Below are 16,954 nucleotides of genomic sequence, written 5' to 3'. Positions count from 1 at the left end.
TTTGCATGTTATCTTCATGTAGTCAAAATCCAATTAGATGGTTCATTAAAACTTGCATAACATGCAAAAGAAGTCCGTCCAGTCATTCAGAAACCACAATCTCTCATTCAGAATCCCAAAGCTGACAGCACTTCAGCTTCACACAAGAGACCCAAATGATACAGCCCAAAACATTTAATACAACTAAACTAAAAATCCCAGACCCTCAGAGGAAAAACAAACTAGCTGGAGAGAGGGAGAATCAGAAGTGTTACTACCTGGATGTCAGTCTTGCTCATGGAGTTGATCTCTCTTGCTGTGGGTTGTTCGCTCTTGAGCTCCTCAAAGTGTTTGTGGGGACCACACTGCTCCTGGAAGACAACCTTCCTCCTCTAATCTGTTCTCCAATGTGATGACACACTAACCCCAACCATCTGTTGTAACACGTCCTCCAGCACTCAGCACAGTGGTGCGTCAAGACAAACTACCCAGTCCAATCAGAGAGGGTACTGGGTGTCTCTTCCCAGGCTGGAGGCAGGGACAAGGACATAAGGGAAACACTACTCAGTGATGTCTACTCCAGCCACGGTAACCTGAGATTGAGAGAGAGGGAGGAGAGAGAGCAGAAGAGGAGGGAGGGGATTGAGAATGCGAATGAGAAAGGGAGGGAGGGAGGGCAGCACGTCTCTGAACAGTTATGTTGCCACTTGTAGCTCACAGGAACCCAACATAAGCAGAATGGGGATCCTCGAATCTCACTCACATATATAGTTGTAATAAAGTTTCCTCTAAAGCCAATTACATAAAAAAAAAAAAAAGTGGTCAGTTCAAGAATGTCTTGCATAGACCCCAATGCACTGCTGTTTGCATTACACTGTTACATCTGCCCAACTCACACCTCCCCATTATAAATCTTCAGCTGTCTCTGCAAAATTCCTGTCCTTCCCAATCTACTGCCTTAAGTTAAGCGAGAAAAGAGATTTTCCAGAGATAAGAGACTGAGCCAGGAACATTAGCGTCATTTAGTTTCATTCATTTTAGCTACTTACATTTGTTATGCTGTACTAGATTAAATCGCTTCACTGTAATTGATCTGAAGCTAGACTAAATATTCAGTGATAGCTTATTATCTATAAAATTTTAGTTTGCTTTACGGACAATTGCAGATAAGAGTGTCTAAGATAAAAAAAAAAAAAAATAATATTAATAAAATGCATGTGCCAAATTCTTAGACATTTTACAGGTGTTGGTTTTGAAAAATGTTATAAAAAAAAAGTTCAACAAATGTTTGAATTTAATTTGCTCTAAATGTGATGTAACCAAGTAAAAACTAAAAAGGATGGCAATTTATGGATTGAATTTTTGGATTTTTTAACCTTGCCTAATAAAAATAGATAAAGGTTATCCTTAAAGCATTTTTCTTCATTATACAGGAAAGTAACTTATGTAAACATTACTTAAAAAGGGGTAATGTAGTTATTTTTACATCTATTTTCAATAAATTAATTCTGAAACAGAAAGTCAATGTTATGTATGCACTGAAATTTCAATGTATTTTTGAATAACATTGGATAAAAAGAAAAAGAAGTCATGCCATTGACCTTTTGGACCCACAGGACTCTAGAAAAACAATTCTAAGAAAACTGATTTTCTGTCAAAAGTCAATTATTTTATCCTCATGTTAGTAGAATGTCAACAGTAAACGGCTTGTATTTTATCAATCTGCAGCTCAATAAACATGCTAACCCTGGTTTCAGTGCTATCTAAGCAACTAAGTTCATCAGTTGAGGAAATGAAAACAAAGGCTGCTAAGTGACCTATTAGCATTCTTTAAAGCTGCTTTCACACCTGGTAAAAGTTTCAGTTAGGCCAGACCAAACTCAAACACTGATCAATCTTCACTCGTGACAAGCCCCTCAAAAGTCCCAAATCAAACAAACATTGTGAACTCGTCATCACGTACCCTTCTCAGGTAACCACACAGAAGACTAGCACGTCTTATAGGCCTATCTTTTAATACAATATGTTTTTCACCTGTCCTATGCTAATGATGTCGATAAGATCCAGCAGATGAGTTTTACCATAGCTTAATGTTTACAGTGGTAGGAGCAGGGTGACTCAGGTCTATGACCACTTATATTTGTATTAGTTTTTTCCCTTCTACTCATAAAGTGTTTAATCAAAGAGAGTCTCGTTTTTAAAGGGTTTCCTATGCAACAGGTCACAAAGTTTCAGCAAAAGCATTCATCACATCTTAACGCCATTAGCATGCTGTTGTGAGACTCGCTCTGATCCATTTTCCGGCCAGCGCATTCAGCGGAACTACTGGTTGAAAACAGATACTTCCAGGATTCTCGTTTTCACTGCTGTTTAAATGCTCAGGATATTAGATTAAGAGCAACAAAGACTATTTGCAACAGGGGCACAAGAAACCCCCGGTCTTGGTTCACATGAGGATTGGGAAAAAGAGGAATGGGATGAGGGCTTCAGGGGAAGAGCTCAAATTAGATTGAACGAATTCACAAAGTATGACCCACCCCATTACAACTACACACTTAGTACATGCCGCACCTAAAACTCCAAAGCAAGCCCCCAACCCCCACCCCCAGATACTTTGTAAAAGCCTTTGAGGAAAAGAAGTGGCAAAAAACCCTGTTTTTCAGTGGATTCATTGATCACTGACAAGAAATGTCTCTAATTGTAACCCAATACAAACAAACTCCCAGCTCAGATCTCAAGTGAGGTTTGAGTATCTTTCAAAAAATAAGTGACAACATCTTTAAATTTTTCATTTTTAAATTAATTTATCAGTCATAGTCTTGTGAGCAAACCCATGTTTGTGTCCTCTCTACTTCCCCAATGCTTCCTTTGTTCATTTGCAAGGTCATTCATTCATTCATTCATTCATTCATTCATTCATTCATTCATTCATTCATTCATTCATTAATTCATTCCTTCATAAATAAATAAATACAGACAGGTTAGTTTTATTGGAAATTATTTTATTTTATATATTTTTTTCTTTCAACTTAAAATATAATAAATGTATTTCTTACAAACCCTCTAAAGTTTCATTGGAAACTTCTAGGGGTTTGGAAATGGCATTTGCAAGCACATAGAGGTTTTTGCAAGGGAACTGCAGGAAGTTTGTGAGATGGAATAAAATCTAACACAAAAATGCATAAAAAATAGAATTATTATTATAATTAGCCAAAATCTTTGGGTATGAAATCCATAGATTGACACACAATCATTAAAAAGCCAGTTCACCCCAATATTTTAGTTATTTCATTAATTATTCACCGTCATGTTGTTCCAAACCTGTAAGACCTTTGTTCATCTTTGGAACACAAATTAAGATATATTTGATGGAATCTGAGAGCTTTCTGACCCTGCATAGAAAGCAACAAAACTGACACATTCAAGACCCAGAAAGGTAGTAAAGATATTATCAAAATATCTTAATGTCAGATAAACAAAGGAATGACATGAGGGTGAGTAACAAAAGACAGAATTGTAATTTTTAGGTGAGCTATACCTTTAAGGATCTTTAGGATTTCATGTTTGAGGCCTCTAGAATAGGACACTGCGAACTGTTCTTGTGTCAGTTAAGCCTAAAGACCCCGCAGGAGGTCACTTAGGCTGTCCAGAGCAAAACCAAAAAAAAAAGTCCCCCTCCCAACACACAACAGAGGGACACTGAATTATCCCCTCTCCCGTGCAAGGGCCCTCTCGCATCTACAATCCTAAATGAGGCTCACAGGTGCAGCAAGAACCTTGTGTGTGTGTATCAGCTAGAGGGGCCTTCTTGGTTCATTTATCTCATTCATTATGCTTGGATAAGATTTGGTGTCTTTGAGCCAAGGGGGGCAGAGAGAGAGAGCATGAACAAGCTCTAAACATAAATGACATTCATGGTGTTGTCTTCCATGGTTTCGAGTGCCAAAAGCATGTGTGCAATGCAGCCGCGCTCTGGATCAAAGACTTTATAAAGTCAGCTGCCTAATGCTGTGACCTCAAGCATGCTCTGATCTCAGAAAAATAACCCCACCACTATCCTGAAATACCCGCATCTTTATTGCCAACATACATGAAACGGCTAAGCTTAGGTGTCAAAGACAGAACACATCCCAAAGGCAAAAGAGTTTTCACTTAGGATGTACCAAAACTCAACAGCTATTCAAAAACATCACTGATTGCTTTAAATCAAACTAGAACATCACACAGATCAAAAGGTACACCAGTAAGCTAATTGCAAACCAATTGCACCACTCTGATTTCCCAGACAGCGCTGACCATTGTCAGGCTCGTCAGCACCGTTCTTTGAGATTTGACATCAAAGCGGGTTGCTAGTTAACGCAATTATCACTACACAGACAAGTGTCATGTGGCTCTAATCAACCAATAACTATGGGGTGGGACCTCAATTATTGAAACTTAAATCAGAGTAATTTCACCCTGTTATTACAAAGTGTGTTTACACACTGTCAAAATGACATTAAACCATTATTTGCATATCTGTCTCAATCATTTTGTGCTGAGGGCGGAGAGGGATTCATGCCTCACTGGACTGAATAATTACCAATAACAGACCTGCTAATGTAAGGAAACCATCACATGTTTTAACAGTAGGTCGACTGCTTAGCTAATACTTTATTTCTTGACAAAACAATCCTGCGTTTCAGATCGGGAAAGCTAACTTCAAGCTAATTGCCCACACATGTCCCAGACTGACCGCTCCATGGATGGTTCCTTTTGCCAGAAAAATTAAGAGCGTTGTCAAGTACTTTCTTGGACCAAAGTATCTATAAATGCCTCCAGATCCCAAGCAATAACCATTTTCAGCTTTAAGCAGAAACAACTGTCGGAAGAGAGTGTTACTTTAGCTGCTAGGCTACATGGCTGCCATGTGCAATCAGGGAATAAGCTCACGGGCTACTTATTGACTAACACTTCAAACAGTGTATTGGTTTCATAGGCCCGTCGAGTTTGAAACCAAATATAAAAGTCATTTCCTCTGGAGTCTTTATCAGAACCATCATCTGGATCCGCAATATGGGCCCCTTAGTCATGTTAGGCCAGAAAACTTCTGCATGGTTAAGTAAAATAGCATTTCTGAAACATATTACATGTAAAGCAGTTTATACAAGACTTTATATAACTTCTATGTCATATTGGAAAATCTGAAAACTAAAATGACCCATCAAGATAATTTTTCTGAAATTTAAAATGATTAATCCCACCTAACATTCAAGTTTTAAATAAACTTTTAAATTGCAATAATTTCATATTCAATTTTAAAATTAATGTAGAAACAACAAAGACAGTACTATATTTTTAAATATCCGTTTAATGGCATCTTTTTATGAGTGAAGGCAAGTATCACTGATACTAATACTGCTGTTTTTCCTAATATTTAACCACTATATTTAATGTTGACTACATTACAGTATAATTGAGAGGTATCAATTTTAACATTTATTAGACTTCAAAAAAGAATAACTTCTAATTTAAGTGAACTTCAAACAATCTTCACATAAACCCATTATAATAAATGTAATTTACCCATGCCCTTCAATAAGTAGAAAATATACAGAAATTAATTGACTTCAAAATTAAAAATAGAGTAATATTTAAAGTTACAAAATTTATTGATTTACTTTTTTTCTTTCATTCATTGATTAACAGACATCACAGCAGCTGGGTTAACTTATTAGGTTATTTGGATACTATTACTTTAAGAGGTGCTCATGCTCATAGTTTTAGCCATTACCCACTTACTGTTCAATATTCTCCCTACACTTTTCAGTCAAACATTAGGTTGATTCGCCTTCCAAGCGGTCTTGACAATTCGTCTTGATGAATGACGACAGTGATGTATTGGGTGAAAGCAACAGGCTGTAGCCCAGACTGTCCTGGGGTTTGTAAGCCCCTAGCATGCATAGTGGCACTCAGGAATCCTAAGATCCTATGGTCCCCTCAGGCTCTGTCACTGTTCAGCATCTCAGCTCTTGAGAAACAGTAAAGCACAGTGTGGCATGACAGCATGTGTAAAATATTAGCCGCACATGTAAGAATAAAGTGATACTAATCTTGCATATATAGCAGATGGGAAGCAGCTGCAGGACAGACAGAGAAAGATTCTGCTGCATTCTTCCACTGCAGAAAAGGCAAGGGTCATTAGTATGAACCACTATCTCCAATGAAACAGGCTTTGAATCACTGCATTGTCAGAGTGAAGGGTAGAAGGCAGAAAGGAATTCCTTCAGAACAAGAAAACTCCCGTCCTCCAAGACTCTAGGAATGAGACAATGAGGTCAAATACAAAAAAAAAAAATAAATTATATTTGTCATTATAAACTACTATGAACAGTCACAAAGTCAATACTATTGTTATTAAGTTGAAGGGCAAAGATTTAGATACTAAGGAATCTATTAATTTATATTATTGATAGATAAACCACATTACATGCCACTTGCAGCCCAAATCCAAAAGAACAATGGAGTCATTATGATTAAGCTCACTTGAATATAAGATGACAGTCTCGATCTGATCCCTGGCGCTGTTTGTGGGGCTCAGCTAAAAACCAGAATGCAAGAGCACAAACTGAGCACTTATGACAGATGAAAATTTTAAATCATACCCTCAGTTAGGCAATGAGAGAGAAGGGGGAAGATAAACACTTGTGTCTAAATTTCTACAGCTTTACTCATGTTTTTATGTGAAGCCATACATTAGCAGGTTATCAGGCCTGACAGCAGACTGATGGTTTCAGGACTAGTGGCCCACATTTCCATTATTTTTTCATAACTTTCCTCTCCTGCAACCTCCCTCTCCAAGAAAAGACCTTTAGCATCTTATGAAAAGCAGGGGTTACAGACCCTCATGCCCATTTTTCTGTCTCAATTCATAGAAATAGAAATATGTTATGCTATACTACAAAAACATACTCATTTAATAAATACATCTAAAAGAATGAACAACAAAGATGAAAAACTGAAATCTAAATTAAATAATGAAATGCATCTAAAACTAATAATCTAACATTAAATCTAAAAGAAAGAAACACTAATCTAAAAGAAAAATAATATTAAAATGATTTTTAAAAAAATCGAAACTAAAATATATAATTAAATCTAGAAACAAATAATCTAACATTAAATTAAAAAAAAAAGAAAAAAATCTAAAAGAAAAGGACAATTCAACAAATCTAAGAGAAAGAAAGAAAAAAGAAAGAAAGAAAGAAAGAAAGAAAAAAAAGAAAAACATTTAAAAGAATAAATAAACAAATAAATACAAAACGTTTATTTATTTGCCATTTATTTATAAATGTAAACGTGTTCATTGACTACACATTTTTCTTTGGACAAAAGCCAAATCATACATGTATTACGTGAATACTTTTATTCCTGAAGAAAATAACTGCCAGGTTAGAGTAAAAATATTAATTCTCACAGACCATCATCCCATCGCTAGAGAGGACTTCATCTGATCCTTACACAGGTGGAGGAAAAGGTCAGAGCAGAGGTCACCAATGGTAAACGGATAATATAAGGCTTTGAGTGTCTATCATTCTCATCCAAGACATATAGGCCTATATGAAGATGGCTTAGCATTGTTAAATGCTAATTATGAACTTCAGTTACTGTAGTGTTGATTCAAACGAACAAAGTTTTTTTTTTTTTTTTTAAATAAGCATTTAAAAGCATTTAAAATAAGAACCCAGCTTCTTCCTCTAGTTTCTCATCCCAGGCAAATAATGCTCCGCATCAGGAAGCATGGTTTAATCCTCTCAGGCCCAGAGGTGAAAAGCAGGAACAAGAAAGAAAAGGCAATCCTCATGTGAGAAGGCCCTGTCCACACTTTAACATCCTAACATTCATGAGTATAATCCCTAAAGCATGCCACGAGCAGGTCATTGACAGAGAGAAGCAATGTCTTGTGTGTGTGAGGTGTATAGTTATCTTGATAACGCTCACCCCCCTGCTCAACCTTAGAGGTTGCTTAGGGCAGTGATAAGGAGAAGATTTGAAAAGGGCGGTTAAATAGATCAACGAGGTCTAAACAGCTAAAGAACGTAAGGACAATTCAGGGCAGTTCAGGACTAAAGATGAGATAAAACTTGTGATGACAACCCAAAACTAGGCAATGAAATGGTAATAATTTAAATTTTAAATTGAAATCCATATTTAATTAAATAGTTTAAATAACTACAATAAAATATTTAATATAGAATTAACAAATAATATGTAGAATACAGAATAAATATTTAATTGAAAAATGAATGCATAGTTAATAAACAGGTAAATAAAAAAATACTCAAATATTATGCAATATGCAATATAAATATAATCTAAAAGCTAAATTAATAGTTAATAAACTAATAAAACATTAGCAAATAGTAAATAGAATAAAATATAGAATTAAAATAAAATATAAATGTTTAATGAATAGTTAAATTGTTAAACAAATAAAAAGTCGGTAATTGAATACAGTTAATTTTATAAAATAGAGAATTAAAATGAATATAATTAAGAGTTAAATGAATAGTTAACGATTTTAAATAAGTAAATGAAAGGTTAGTCAAAAATTTTATTTAGTCCATCAGTCAAGTCAGTTAACAAATACGTTATATATAATATATAGAAATAAAATGTAATTTAAAAGTTCAATAAATAGTTGACACACTATGATTTAAAACCCACAAGTAAAATAAACTATAAAACAAACAAACACATTAAAAAGTTAAATAGCAAAAAAAAAAAAAAAAAAAAAAAAAAAAAAAAAAAAAAGTCTGTGCAGGCAAACTATACCAAACCAAACTGGGCATTCAGAATATAATCTTTATATGACCCAAAATTCACATTAATACACTGTAATACAGATAATTAGCTATGCAGATTTATAGAATAATATTGTATCTGGGCTAAAGATATAAATTATTCTCAATGCTTTATGTTTTGCACAAACAATATATAATAAAAGCTCATTTCTCTTTGTACAAAACCATCCATGGGTGGTGGGAAAAGACGCCAATGGCTGTGGCCTTTTAATTCTAATTTCAGCCTTCGAGTAGAGGAAACGACAAGAGTCTTGCAATTTGTGATTGGCATGAAAGTAGGGAACTCTTTAATTTAGCCTCCGGCTCCCTTCCTTTTTTTGGAGGAAATAATTACCACACAGCATTACGCTAAACAACAACTGTTCAAGTACTGGGCTTTATCACATCACTGGGTATTTATAATGTTTATGAGTCCTCTCTTCTTACCAACATGAGGGGGCATTCGTATGAAAATAACTGTGCAGAGTGCCAGCAAACCCCTCCTGCCTCCCTCCCCTCTCACCACGCTCACACCTGGCTGTTTATGAAGGGGGCAGTTGAAAGGGGACATTATGGCCCTGTACAACAATAGAGGACGTCTGCACCCAGGCCTCTCAGAGAATGGACGCAGCTGCTGCTCTGAGAATGACCACGTTTAAGGGTCCTTGTCACAGTATGAGTGTATGTGTGTGTGAGATGGTTGGTCAGCTCAAAAACTTGTGGAAAAATGTATTTCAGTTAAGAAAGTGAAATAATCTGAACTGCTGATAACATTCGTCTGAAAAAAAAAAAAGGTTTTGAACTGAAAATGGTAGAAGCCTCATGCATCATTCAAAATGAGGTGGTGCACTGATTTAAAATGCAATCAAAACAAACCCCCCCCCCCCAAAAAAAAAAATTATATATATATATGTCATTTTTAAATAAAATAATATTGGATTTTGTTTATATTTATTTGATATTTTCTTGCACGTTTTGAAGAAATTAAATTCCTAATAGATTTATTGTTATTTAATAGGCATGTTTTAAACAAATTCTTTAAATAATGTACTTAAATCAAATAAAAATATCTTTATACAAAAAAAACATAAATAAATACAATGACTAAATAGATAGGACAGACTAACAAATTCATATCTTTTCATGATTGAAAATAAAAAAATAAAATAAAAAATAATCGATAAGAAAAATAAATACAATGAATAGATAAATAAGCTGAACAAACAAACATTAGGATCTTTAATAGGTAACTTGAAAAAGTAAAGAACTTCAAAATGTTTGGTTATTTAACAGGCATGTTTTAAATAAATACTTAGATACTGTACTTATACTGTACTTACTGTACTTAGATAATTTTTTTTAAAAATAAACACAACGACTAGATAGATAATCAAATTCATATCTTTAATGTGATAAAAATTAAATAACTAAAAAAAGCAAGAAAGCAAGAAAGCAATAAAGAGAACAAATACAAAGTGATAAGCTGAACAAACATTGTTTAGCATCTTTAATGGTTAAAATTTTAAAAAGTAAATTAATGCATTTAATATCTTTGTTGTTATTTAACGTGCATTTTAAAAAAATAAATAAATTCTTTAGTGTACTTAGACTAGAAAAATATTGAAACAAATACACTGACTAAATAGATAAGGTATACGATCAAACTTTCATATCTTTACTATTTAACGTAAAAATAAAGTTACGAAAAAATGAAAAATTAAATTAACCGGTATGAGTAAACAGATAAACAAGATAAACAAACTCTGGTACCTTCGATCTAAAGTTGTATCAGTCAGTCAATAAATCCAGCCATTCATCCAAGTTGGGCCATTTTCTACTCTTCACTTATTACCAAATGTGAACTGCAATGCCGTGACCAGCAGTGGTCATCTTCTAGGACATTGCAACAGATACACGTCTTGCCCTGTAACAGGTGCAAATTCCTGTAATACCTCGGTGTTTGGGAGTATTGTGCTTTTATCGGAGCCGTAGCAGTGGCATTTGGCGGATAACCAGCCTTGATTTAGGACAGGAAAAACTCAAACAAAACAGATCCATCTGTTTTACACATAATAATCCACAGCCTAATGCTAAGACTGAGGCCAGGGTTATTTTCAGCCTTTGTGTGCGTGTGCACCTACAAGCAGGAAGCCCTCTACATCTTAAAAGGCGCTGGTGGAGATCTGCTGTCACCTCAGTGCTAATTGGGTGCCCATTTATACAAAGGCAATAAACATTAACCAAAGAGGAACCTCTTGACAGCCATAAAAAGCTAGTTTGTGAGAGGAACAAGAAATCCTATTCTAACCCCCACTGACAGCCACTTTCCCCCACAAGCAGCTAAGAAATGTCCCCCATTTAAGGAACGAGAGCTTGACCTGGATCAGGTTCATCTCAACTGTTCATAGAGCTTCTTCTGAAACCAGCCATGAATTCAGATATGGAGGCCGCATTAAATGTTATGACATGTTATGAATGTGATGTAACCCTAACCAGAAATGCATTATGTATCTATAATTGCATAACAGGACCCATTTGTGTCAAATCTTACATAGTTGTAATAACTATCTGGTATACTTGTCTGGAGTTTATTTACTCAAAAGCACCCCTTCAGAATTTTTAAAATAATTAATTTGCACCAGTGTTATTGTTTAGTATCACTGACATACTATTATAGCATAGATAATCCATTTAAAAAAGAACAAAACTGCAATTTCTTAAAGGAATAAATTACAATTCTGCCATTAATTACTCACCCACATGTCGTTCCAAGCCAATTTTGTTGTGTTATTTTTTTTTAGGTTTCAGTATTTTTTTCAGTTTGAATATATTTATTTATTTAATTATTGATTGATTGAATGGTTGACAATTCATTCAGTTTTATCTGTCTTCAAAAATGAGAAATGTAGCTAGCTGTAAAAAAAAAAGGGCATCCTAAGGAAAACCCTTTGCATGCGGGTGATCGTGCTTGTGCAACACTGGTGTGAAAGTGTCCTTTGGAACAAACCAATTAATAATCCCATTAGACCACATAATTTCCTCTGGTACACATTCTTTGACCAAATGGCAGAATGCACCTCGCAGAGTCAAATGAGAAAGAAAAGAAAGGACAGTGGAAGTGGAAGGTAAAAAAAAAAGAATCTATGTACTTTTCAGCTGTGCAAATGAATGAAATGTAAACAGTGCTTTAGAGAACAGCTTTAGATCTTAGCAAACATTGTGGAGGCCCTCTGTTCCACTTTGTAACCCTCCTGACTGGCAGGGAGCTCAGCCTCTTGTCAAGCACCAATCTTTTGTAAAACCAAGCTTCTTTCTCAGGGTGTACTTGCATATGCATGAAGGAAGGACCTTCCGGCCCAGTGACGGACTGGAACAGTAAATCAGGCCGGGAATTTGACTACACCCCAGGCCACCTCTGTTGCTGCAGTCACCACCACCCAATTCATGTGTCCACCAGACTGATAAACTCTTTGGCTCTTTCAGTTGTTTGAATTGGGTTGTACTTAAAAAATAAATCAAAATCCTTAGACTGTGGACGGGCAAAATAATCAAATGAAGTATCAAGAAGTATCAAGGCATTCACTGTCTCTATCATCTTTCCTTTAATCCCTCTCGCTCTCACTCTGCACATTGAGTTTCTCTGCAATATGAAATAAGCACTTTCAATAATCTATATTAATTATGCAGCCATCAATTGTATGTCCCCGTGATCACAGTCCTACTACTGATGATCTTATAAATCATAAAAGCACATATTTTCTAAGAGTATAGCTAGCATGTTTAGTTTTGCTAATAGCTTAAAGTTTACCTGAAGGATCCTGCTCTGACTCAAAAGCTGAACTGTCCACCCTCTCTAGAACTTGCAGCACTAGTGCTACTGTTGTTTCCTTCGTCACCTTCAAAATAAATAAGCATTGTACACTAGGCTATATTGTAGGCTAGAAATGGAAAATCATTTCTGGTCAATTTTGGCACTAAAAAATACTGTATCCCCATATGTAAAACAGTGTGCTAGTTTGTCATTAAGATGCTCTTTTAAAACATCTATTATTATATACATTTGTAATATATATAACTTTTTTTTTAATATATAGATTTTATCTATTGTAAGTCGCTTTGAATGAAAGTGTCCATCTGCCAAATGATTATGTAAATATTAGGGTGGAACAGTTCAACTTTTTCACAGTTCGGTTTGTTTCACGGTTTTAGAGTCATGGTTTCGGTACAGTTGTATTTGCTATGTTTATGGAAAAACTATACTTTCAAAAAATATATATATATTATCATCATATTATTAAGAATATTCTAACTACAAGCAACAGCACAAATAAATACAATAGAGTAAAGATACAAATAAAATAAACTGACTTCCAGGTTTTTTTTTTTAGGTAGGTCTTGTATTAGTTTTTAGGTACAGAAATTAAATAAAGTAATCAAATGTAAAACATTGCATTTTGGACTATAAATTAAAGATTATTCTTTATTAAAGTAAAAAAAGCTTTTTAATCAAGATCAGTAAGTGATTTCTTTGTTGTTTCTGTTCGATTAATATAAAGATTGTCACTTTAAGAGAATGTGTTCGTATTAGTATTGAACAAGAGTGAATTTTTGAGTGAGTTTTTTTTTTGTTTTGTTTTTTTTCCATCATCGCTGTTGTTGTAATGTCTGGGAATACAGAATGCGCATCCATCAACAGAAAAATTTATTATTTGAACCCTGTTTGTTTTACGTGTTATTTATAGTAAACCATATTACAGATGCTTTGTCAGATTTAAGTTGAACAGCGGTCCCAGCGCGTGCCGAACCGTGTGTGGTGAACTGAACGGTTCGGATTTTTCAGTAAACTGTCCCATCCCTAGTAGCTAAATATAAATGTAATTCTGACCGACCTGCTCCCTTACTGGCGAACATGGCTGGGATTTTGCAGCAATTTGCTGTGTCTGTGGCCAGGGCTTTTCTCCTTTTCATACGTTCCCTCTCTGCTCCTCCTTTGCGTTTACGCTCCATTTTTTTGAGCGATTTTCTAAGATAAAGCCTGCCTCTGAATATAGCCAATTAGGCAGTGCTTCGCTGGTGTTTGGTCATGTGGTGGTGTTATTTTCACTCAGCGATCGCCTGATTCGTAGATTCATAAGTCCGTCAATTAATTCGCAGTTGCATACCAGCCTATTGCACGTCAGCCTGATCGATTGCACAGCAGCAGCCGGCAGGACAGAATGACCGTCAGACCACCGGCAAATGTCCCGGTGCTCCCGATGGTCAGTCCGCCCCTGTTCCAGCCTCACCCCTGCCACTAAGAGCCAAAACTCTGCACTCGATCCTAGACAGAAGGATGGTTCGCTGCCTTATTACCAGTTATGGAGTTCTTCACATGACAACTTAATCGGTAGTTCTCAACTTTCTCAACCCAGAAACCAACCAAACCACTGTCTTGAAACACCTACCCACATTTCAGACCAGAAGATGAGAGAAGTAAATAAAAGAAGGTTTGTTTTATCAACCCACGTCCTCCCAAAGAGATCTTGATGGCCCATGTTTTTGGTGAAACGGTGAAAACAGATAAATCTAGTTTTTTTTCCTCCCTTCCTGTCCTGCAGACTATCATACTTGTTTACTTTCATTCTACGTTGTAGATAGCAGCCAGCCAGAATGCTTGCTTTCCAGGTGATTTCCTCCTGCCGATGTGGAGGGCTGATTCAGATCTTGCATGTTTAGACAGTGCTGAGGACTGAATGGAGGCTGGGGATAAAGTGCAGGCCTAAATTGGCAATGGTTTTCTCCATGAAAAAAGCTAAAATTCCCCTTCTCTCTATACCGGACATTGATACACCACATAATTAAAGAGATTCACTTAAAATGAAATATCAGTCATCATTTACTCACCCCCAATTTGTTCCAAGTCTGATTACTTACTTTTTTAAGTCTTGGAAAAGAAAAGAAGAGATTTTGTAAAATGGTCTTTTTTGGCCAAACAGTTTTGGACCCCACTTGTACATACAAAAACGTGTCTGCAGTACATTTCTTGAGGTTCACAGGAGAAAGTACATTCCTTTAAGCAAAAAACAAGACCGCCATCAACTGTGACTCTGTCAATCCCAACATGGGCTCTCAGAGTACTGAGGTCACCAATCCAAAGAGAATTTACAGATTAAACAATTACAACAAGCTACAAGAAGTTTGTTTGACTCATATACTTTGGATAAGACAGCACAGCAAATCTTCTCTTTCTAAACATCTTTCAACAGTCATTTGGTAAACTTTAATTGAACTTTAACTTACCGAAGTGCGTCTGTGTTGGGTAAGTTTCCAGTCACAAAGTGCCAATTTAGGCCTGTACTGTCTCCATGCCTCCATTCAGGCCATGACAAAATAATAAAATTCCCCTTCTGTCTGCATTGGGCATTGATACACCACAGAATTAGGAAGGAAACATTTTGAAATCCATCAACTGCGGCTTGTTGTCCATGCTAGTCATGGAACCTGAGATTTGTGTTTATATTGTGTTAAAGATGGAAAAAGGGCATTAGAGTTCATCTTCATGGAAACCAAAGGTTTGTCCATTTGAGAAGTTTGTCTATAAAATTAAGTAATGCTTCCCTCTATTTTGTTGAGTACCTGGTGATGAGCACTTAACTCAAACAAAACAAAACCCCACAGAAGTCACAATTTTGGTCTTTAATATTTATACAAGACTTTTGACTGCTTTAGTTGAACACAAATGCATCTGGCAATGTTCTGCATGACCTTGAAGGCACAGTACAAGTACTGATAGACATCATCAAGTAGGTTTGCATCTTCAGAACTGCTGTTTCACAGAACACACACCAAGACTCCCACAAGGGTTAATAAGTTGTTGAGGCCAAGAATAAGATTTTCTTTGCCACCCACGTGGATCAGAATTCTAAGCTAAGACAACAATATGGCTCTTAGTCCTTTCATATCTCAGTATAATTCAGCTGATACTTTTTGTACCTCACATCCTGTTTGCTGAAGACTAGAGAAAGTCATCTCATCGTTTCTGTTATTGCAATAGATCAGTAACTGTAATTATAAGCACATGGGTTACAATGTGCTACAGAGGAAACTTTCAGTCAAGTACATAAAGTATTAGATGTTATCTTGGGTTTAAAAACAAACAAAATATTATAACGGAATTTAAACGGGAATTAATGGAATGCAAATACACTGTTTTAATATTAAAAAGCTTATTGGAAAATACATTCAAATCATACGTTCTGCAAAACAACCAAGTATAGCTATGACAATCACATTTCACCGAGTTTTAATACAGTAGGCTAGCCTAATTGTACCAAGCATTTTAAGTCCATTATAAAAAAATAAAAAATTCTAATGGGCTCTAATGGGCTTCAGTAACTGATTTCCTAAATGAATTTAGCATTTTCGGCAAGAAATTTTAATCTGTAATCATTTAAACAATGCCAGTTTATGAATTAATCATGGTTTTGAATCTTTCATTCAATCTTTGAACCGGCTCACCAAACCATTGTGAATTTTTTTTGTCCATGAACCAGACTAAATTTAACAGTGGGAATTTTTTTATTAAAGTTAATTAAAAATAACTTTTCAAAAAATATATGTTTTAGGGCTTACAATCAGGGTTAGGTGTTTCTACACCCTTGTTAATCAGTTATCATTTCCCTCTGATTTTAGGAATAAGTTATGGGTAGGGTTAGGTTTAGTGGTAGGGATTGGGTTAAATCTATATTTTTGTATAATAATGTTGATCCAGGACCTTCAAAAGATTTTGATCCAGGAACATGTCTTACTTGGCAAAATCACGGCAACCATACATATATATACATATATATATATACATACATATACATATATATATACATATATATATATATATATATATATATATATATATATATATATATATATATATATATATATAGATTCAAATAAAGGAATCCGACTCCCTTTAACAAATGACCATGTTCATATATATATACTGTATATATGGTGTTGTTTGACACTTCACAAAGTAAACACTGCAACTTTTGCATCTGAAGGAAAACTCATGTGAAAACTAGGAAATATATATCCCATATTTTTATATAGTCACATAAACCTTGGATAACCCACAGATCTAAAAATGATGACAATGCAAAATTGCATGCATGTTGGGC

The 16,954-nt window shown here is 35.2% G+C and overlaps 1 protein-coding gene across 7 annotated transcripts in view; it reads right to left on the bottom strand.

The window, feature by feature from the left end:
* Window positions 1–16,954, bottom strand: part of sulf1 (sulfatase 1) — a 107,094-nt gene that overhangs the window by 41,284 nt on the left and 48,856 nt on the right. For 6 of the 7 annotated variants that reach the window (XM_059524615.1, XM_059524610.1, XM_059524609.1 and 3 more), the window contains exon 2: window positions 258–572. The exons of the other annotated variant lie outside the window; for it this stretch is intronic. The gene's annotated coding sequence lies outside the window, so the exon portion shown is untranslated. The remainder of the gene's footprint in view (window positions 1–257; window positions 573–16,954) is intronic. 7 annotated transcript variants of the gene reach the window in all.

The sequence above is a fragment of the Carassius carassius genome, chromosome 35 (assembly GCF_963082965.1).
Source record: "Carassius carassius chromosome 35, fCarCar2.1, whole genome shotgun sequence".
In the NCBI taxonomy this organism is placed as follows: Eukaryota; Metazoa; Chordata; class Actinopteri; order Cypriniformes; family Cyprinidae; genus Carassius; species Carassius carassius.
This window is presented reverse-complemented; position numbering and strand designations above follow the sequence as displayed.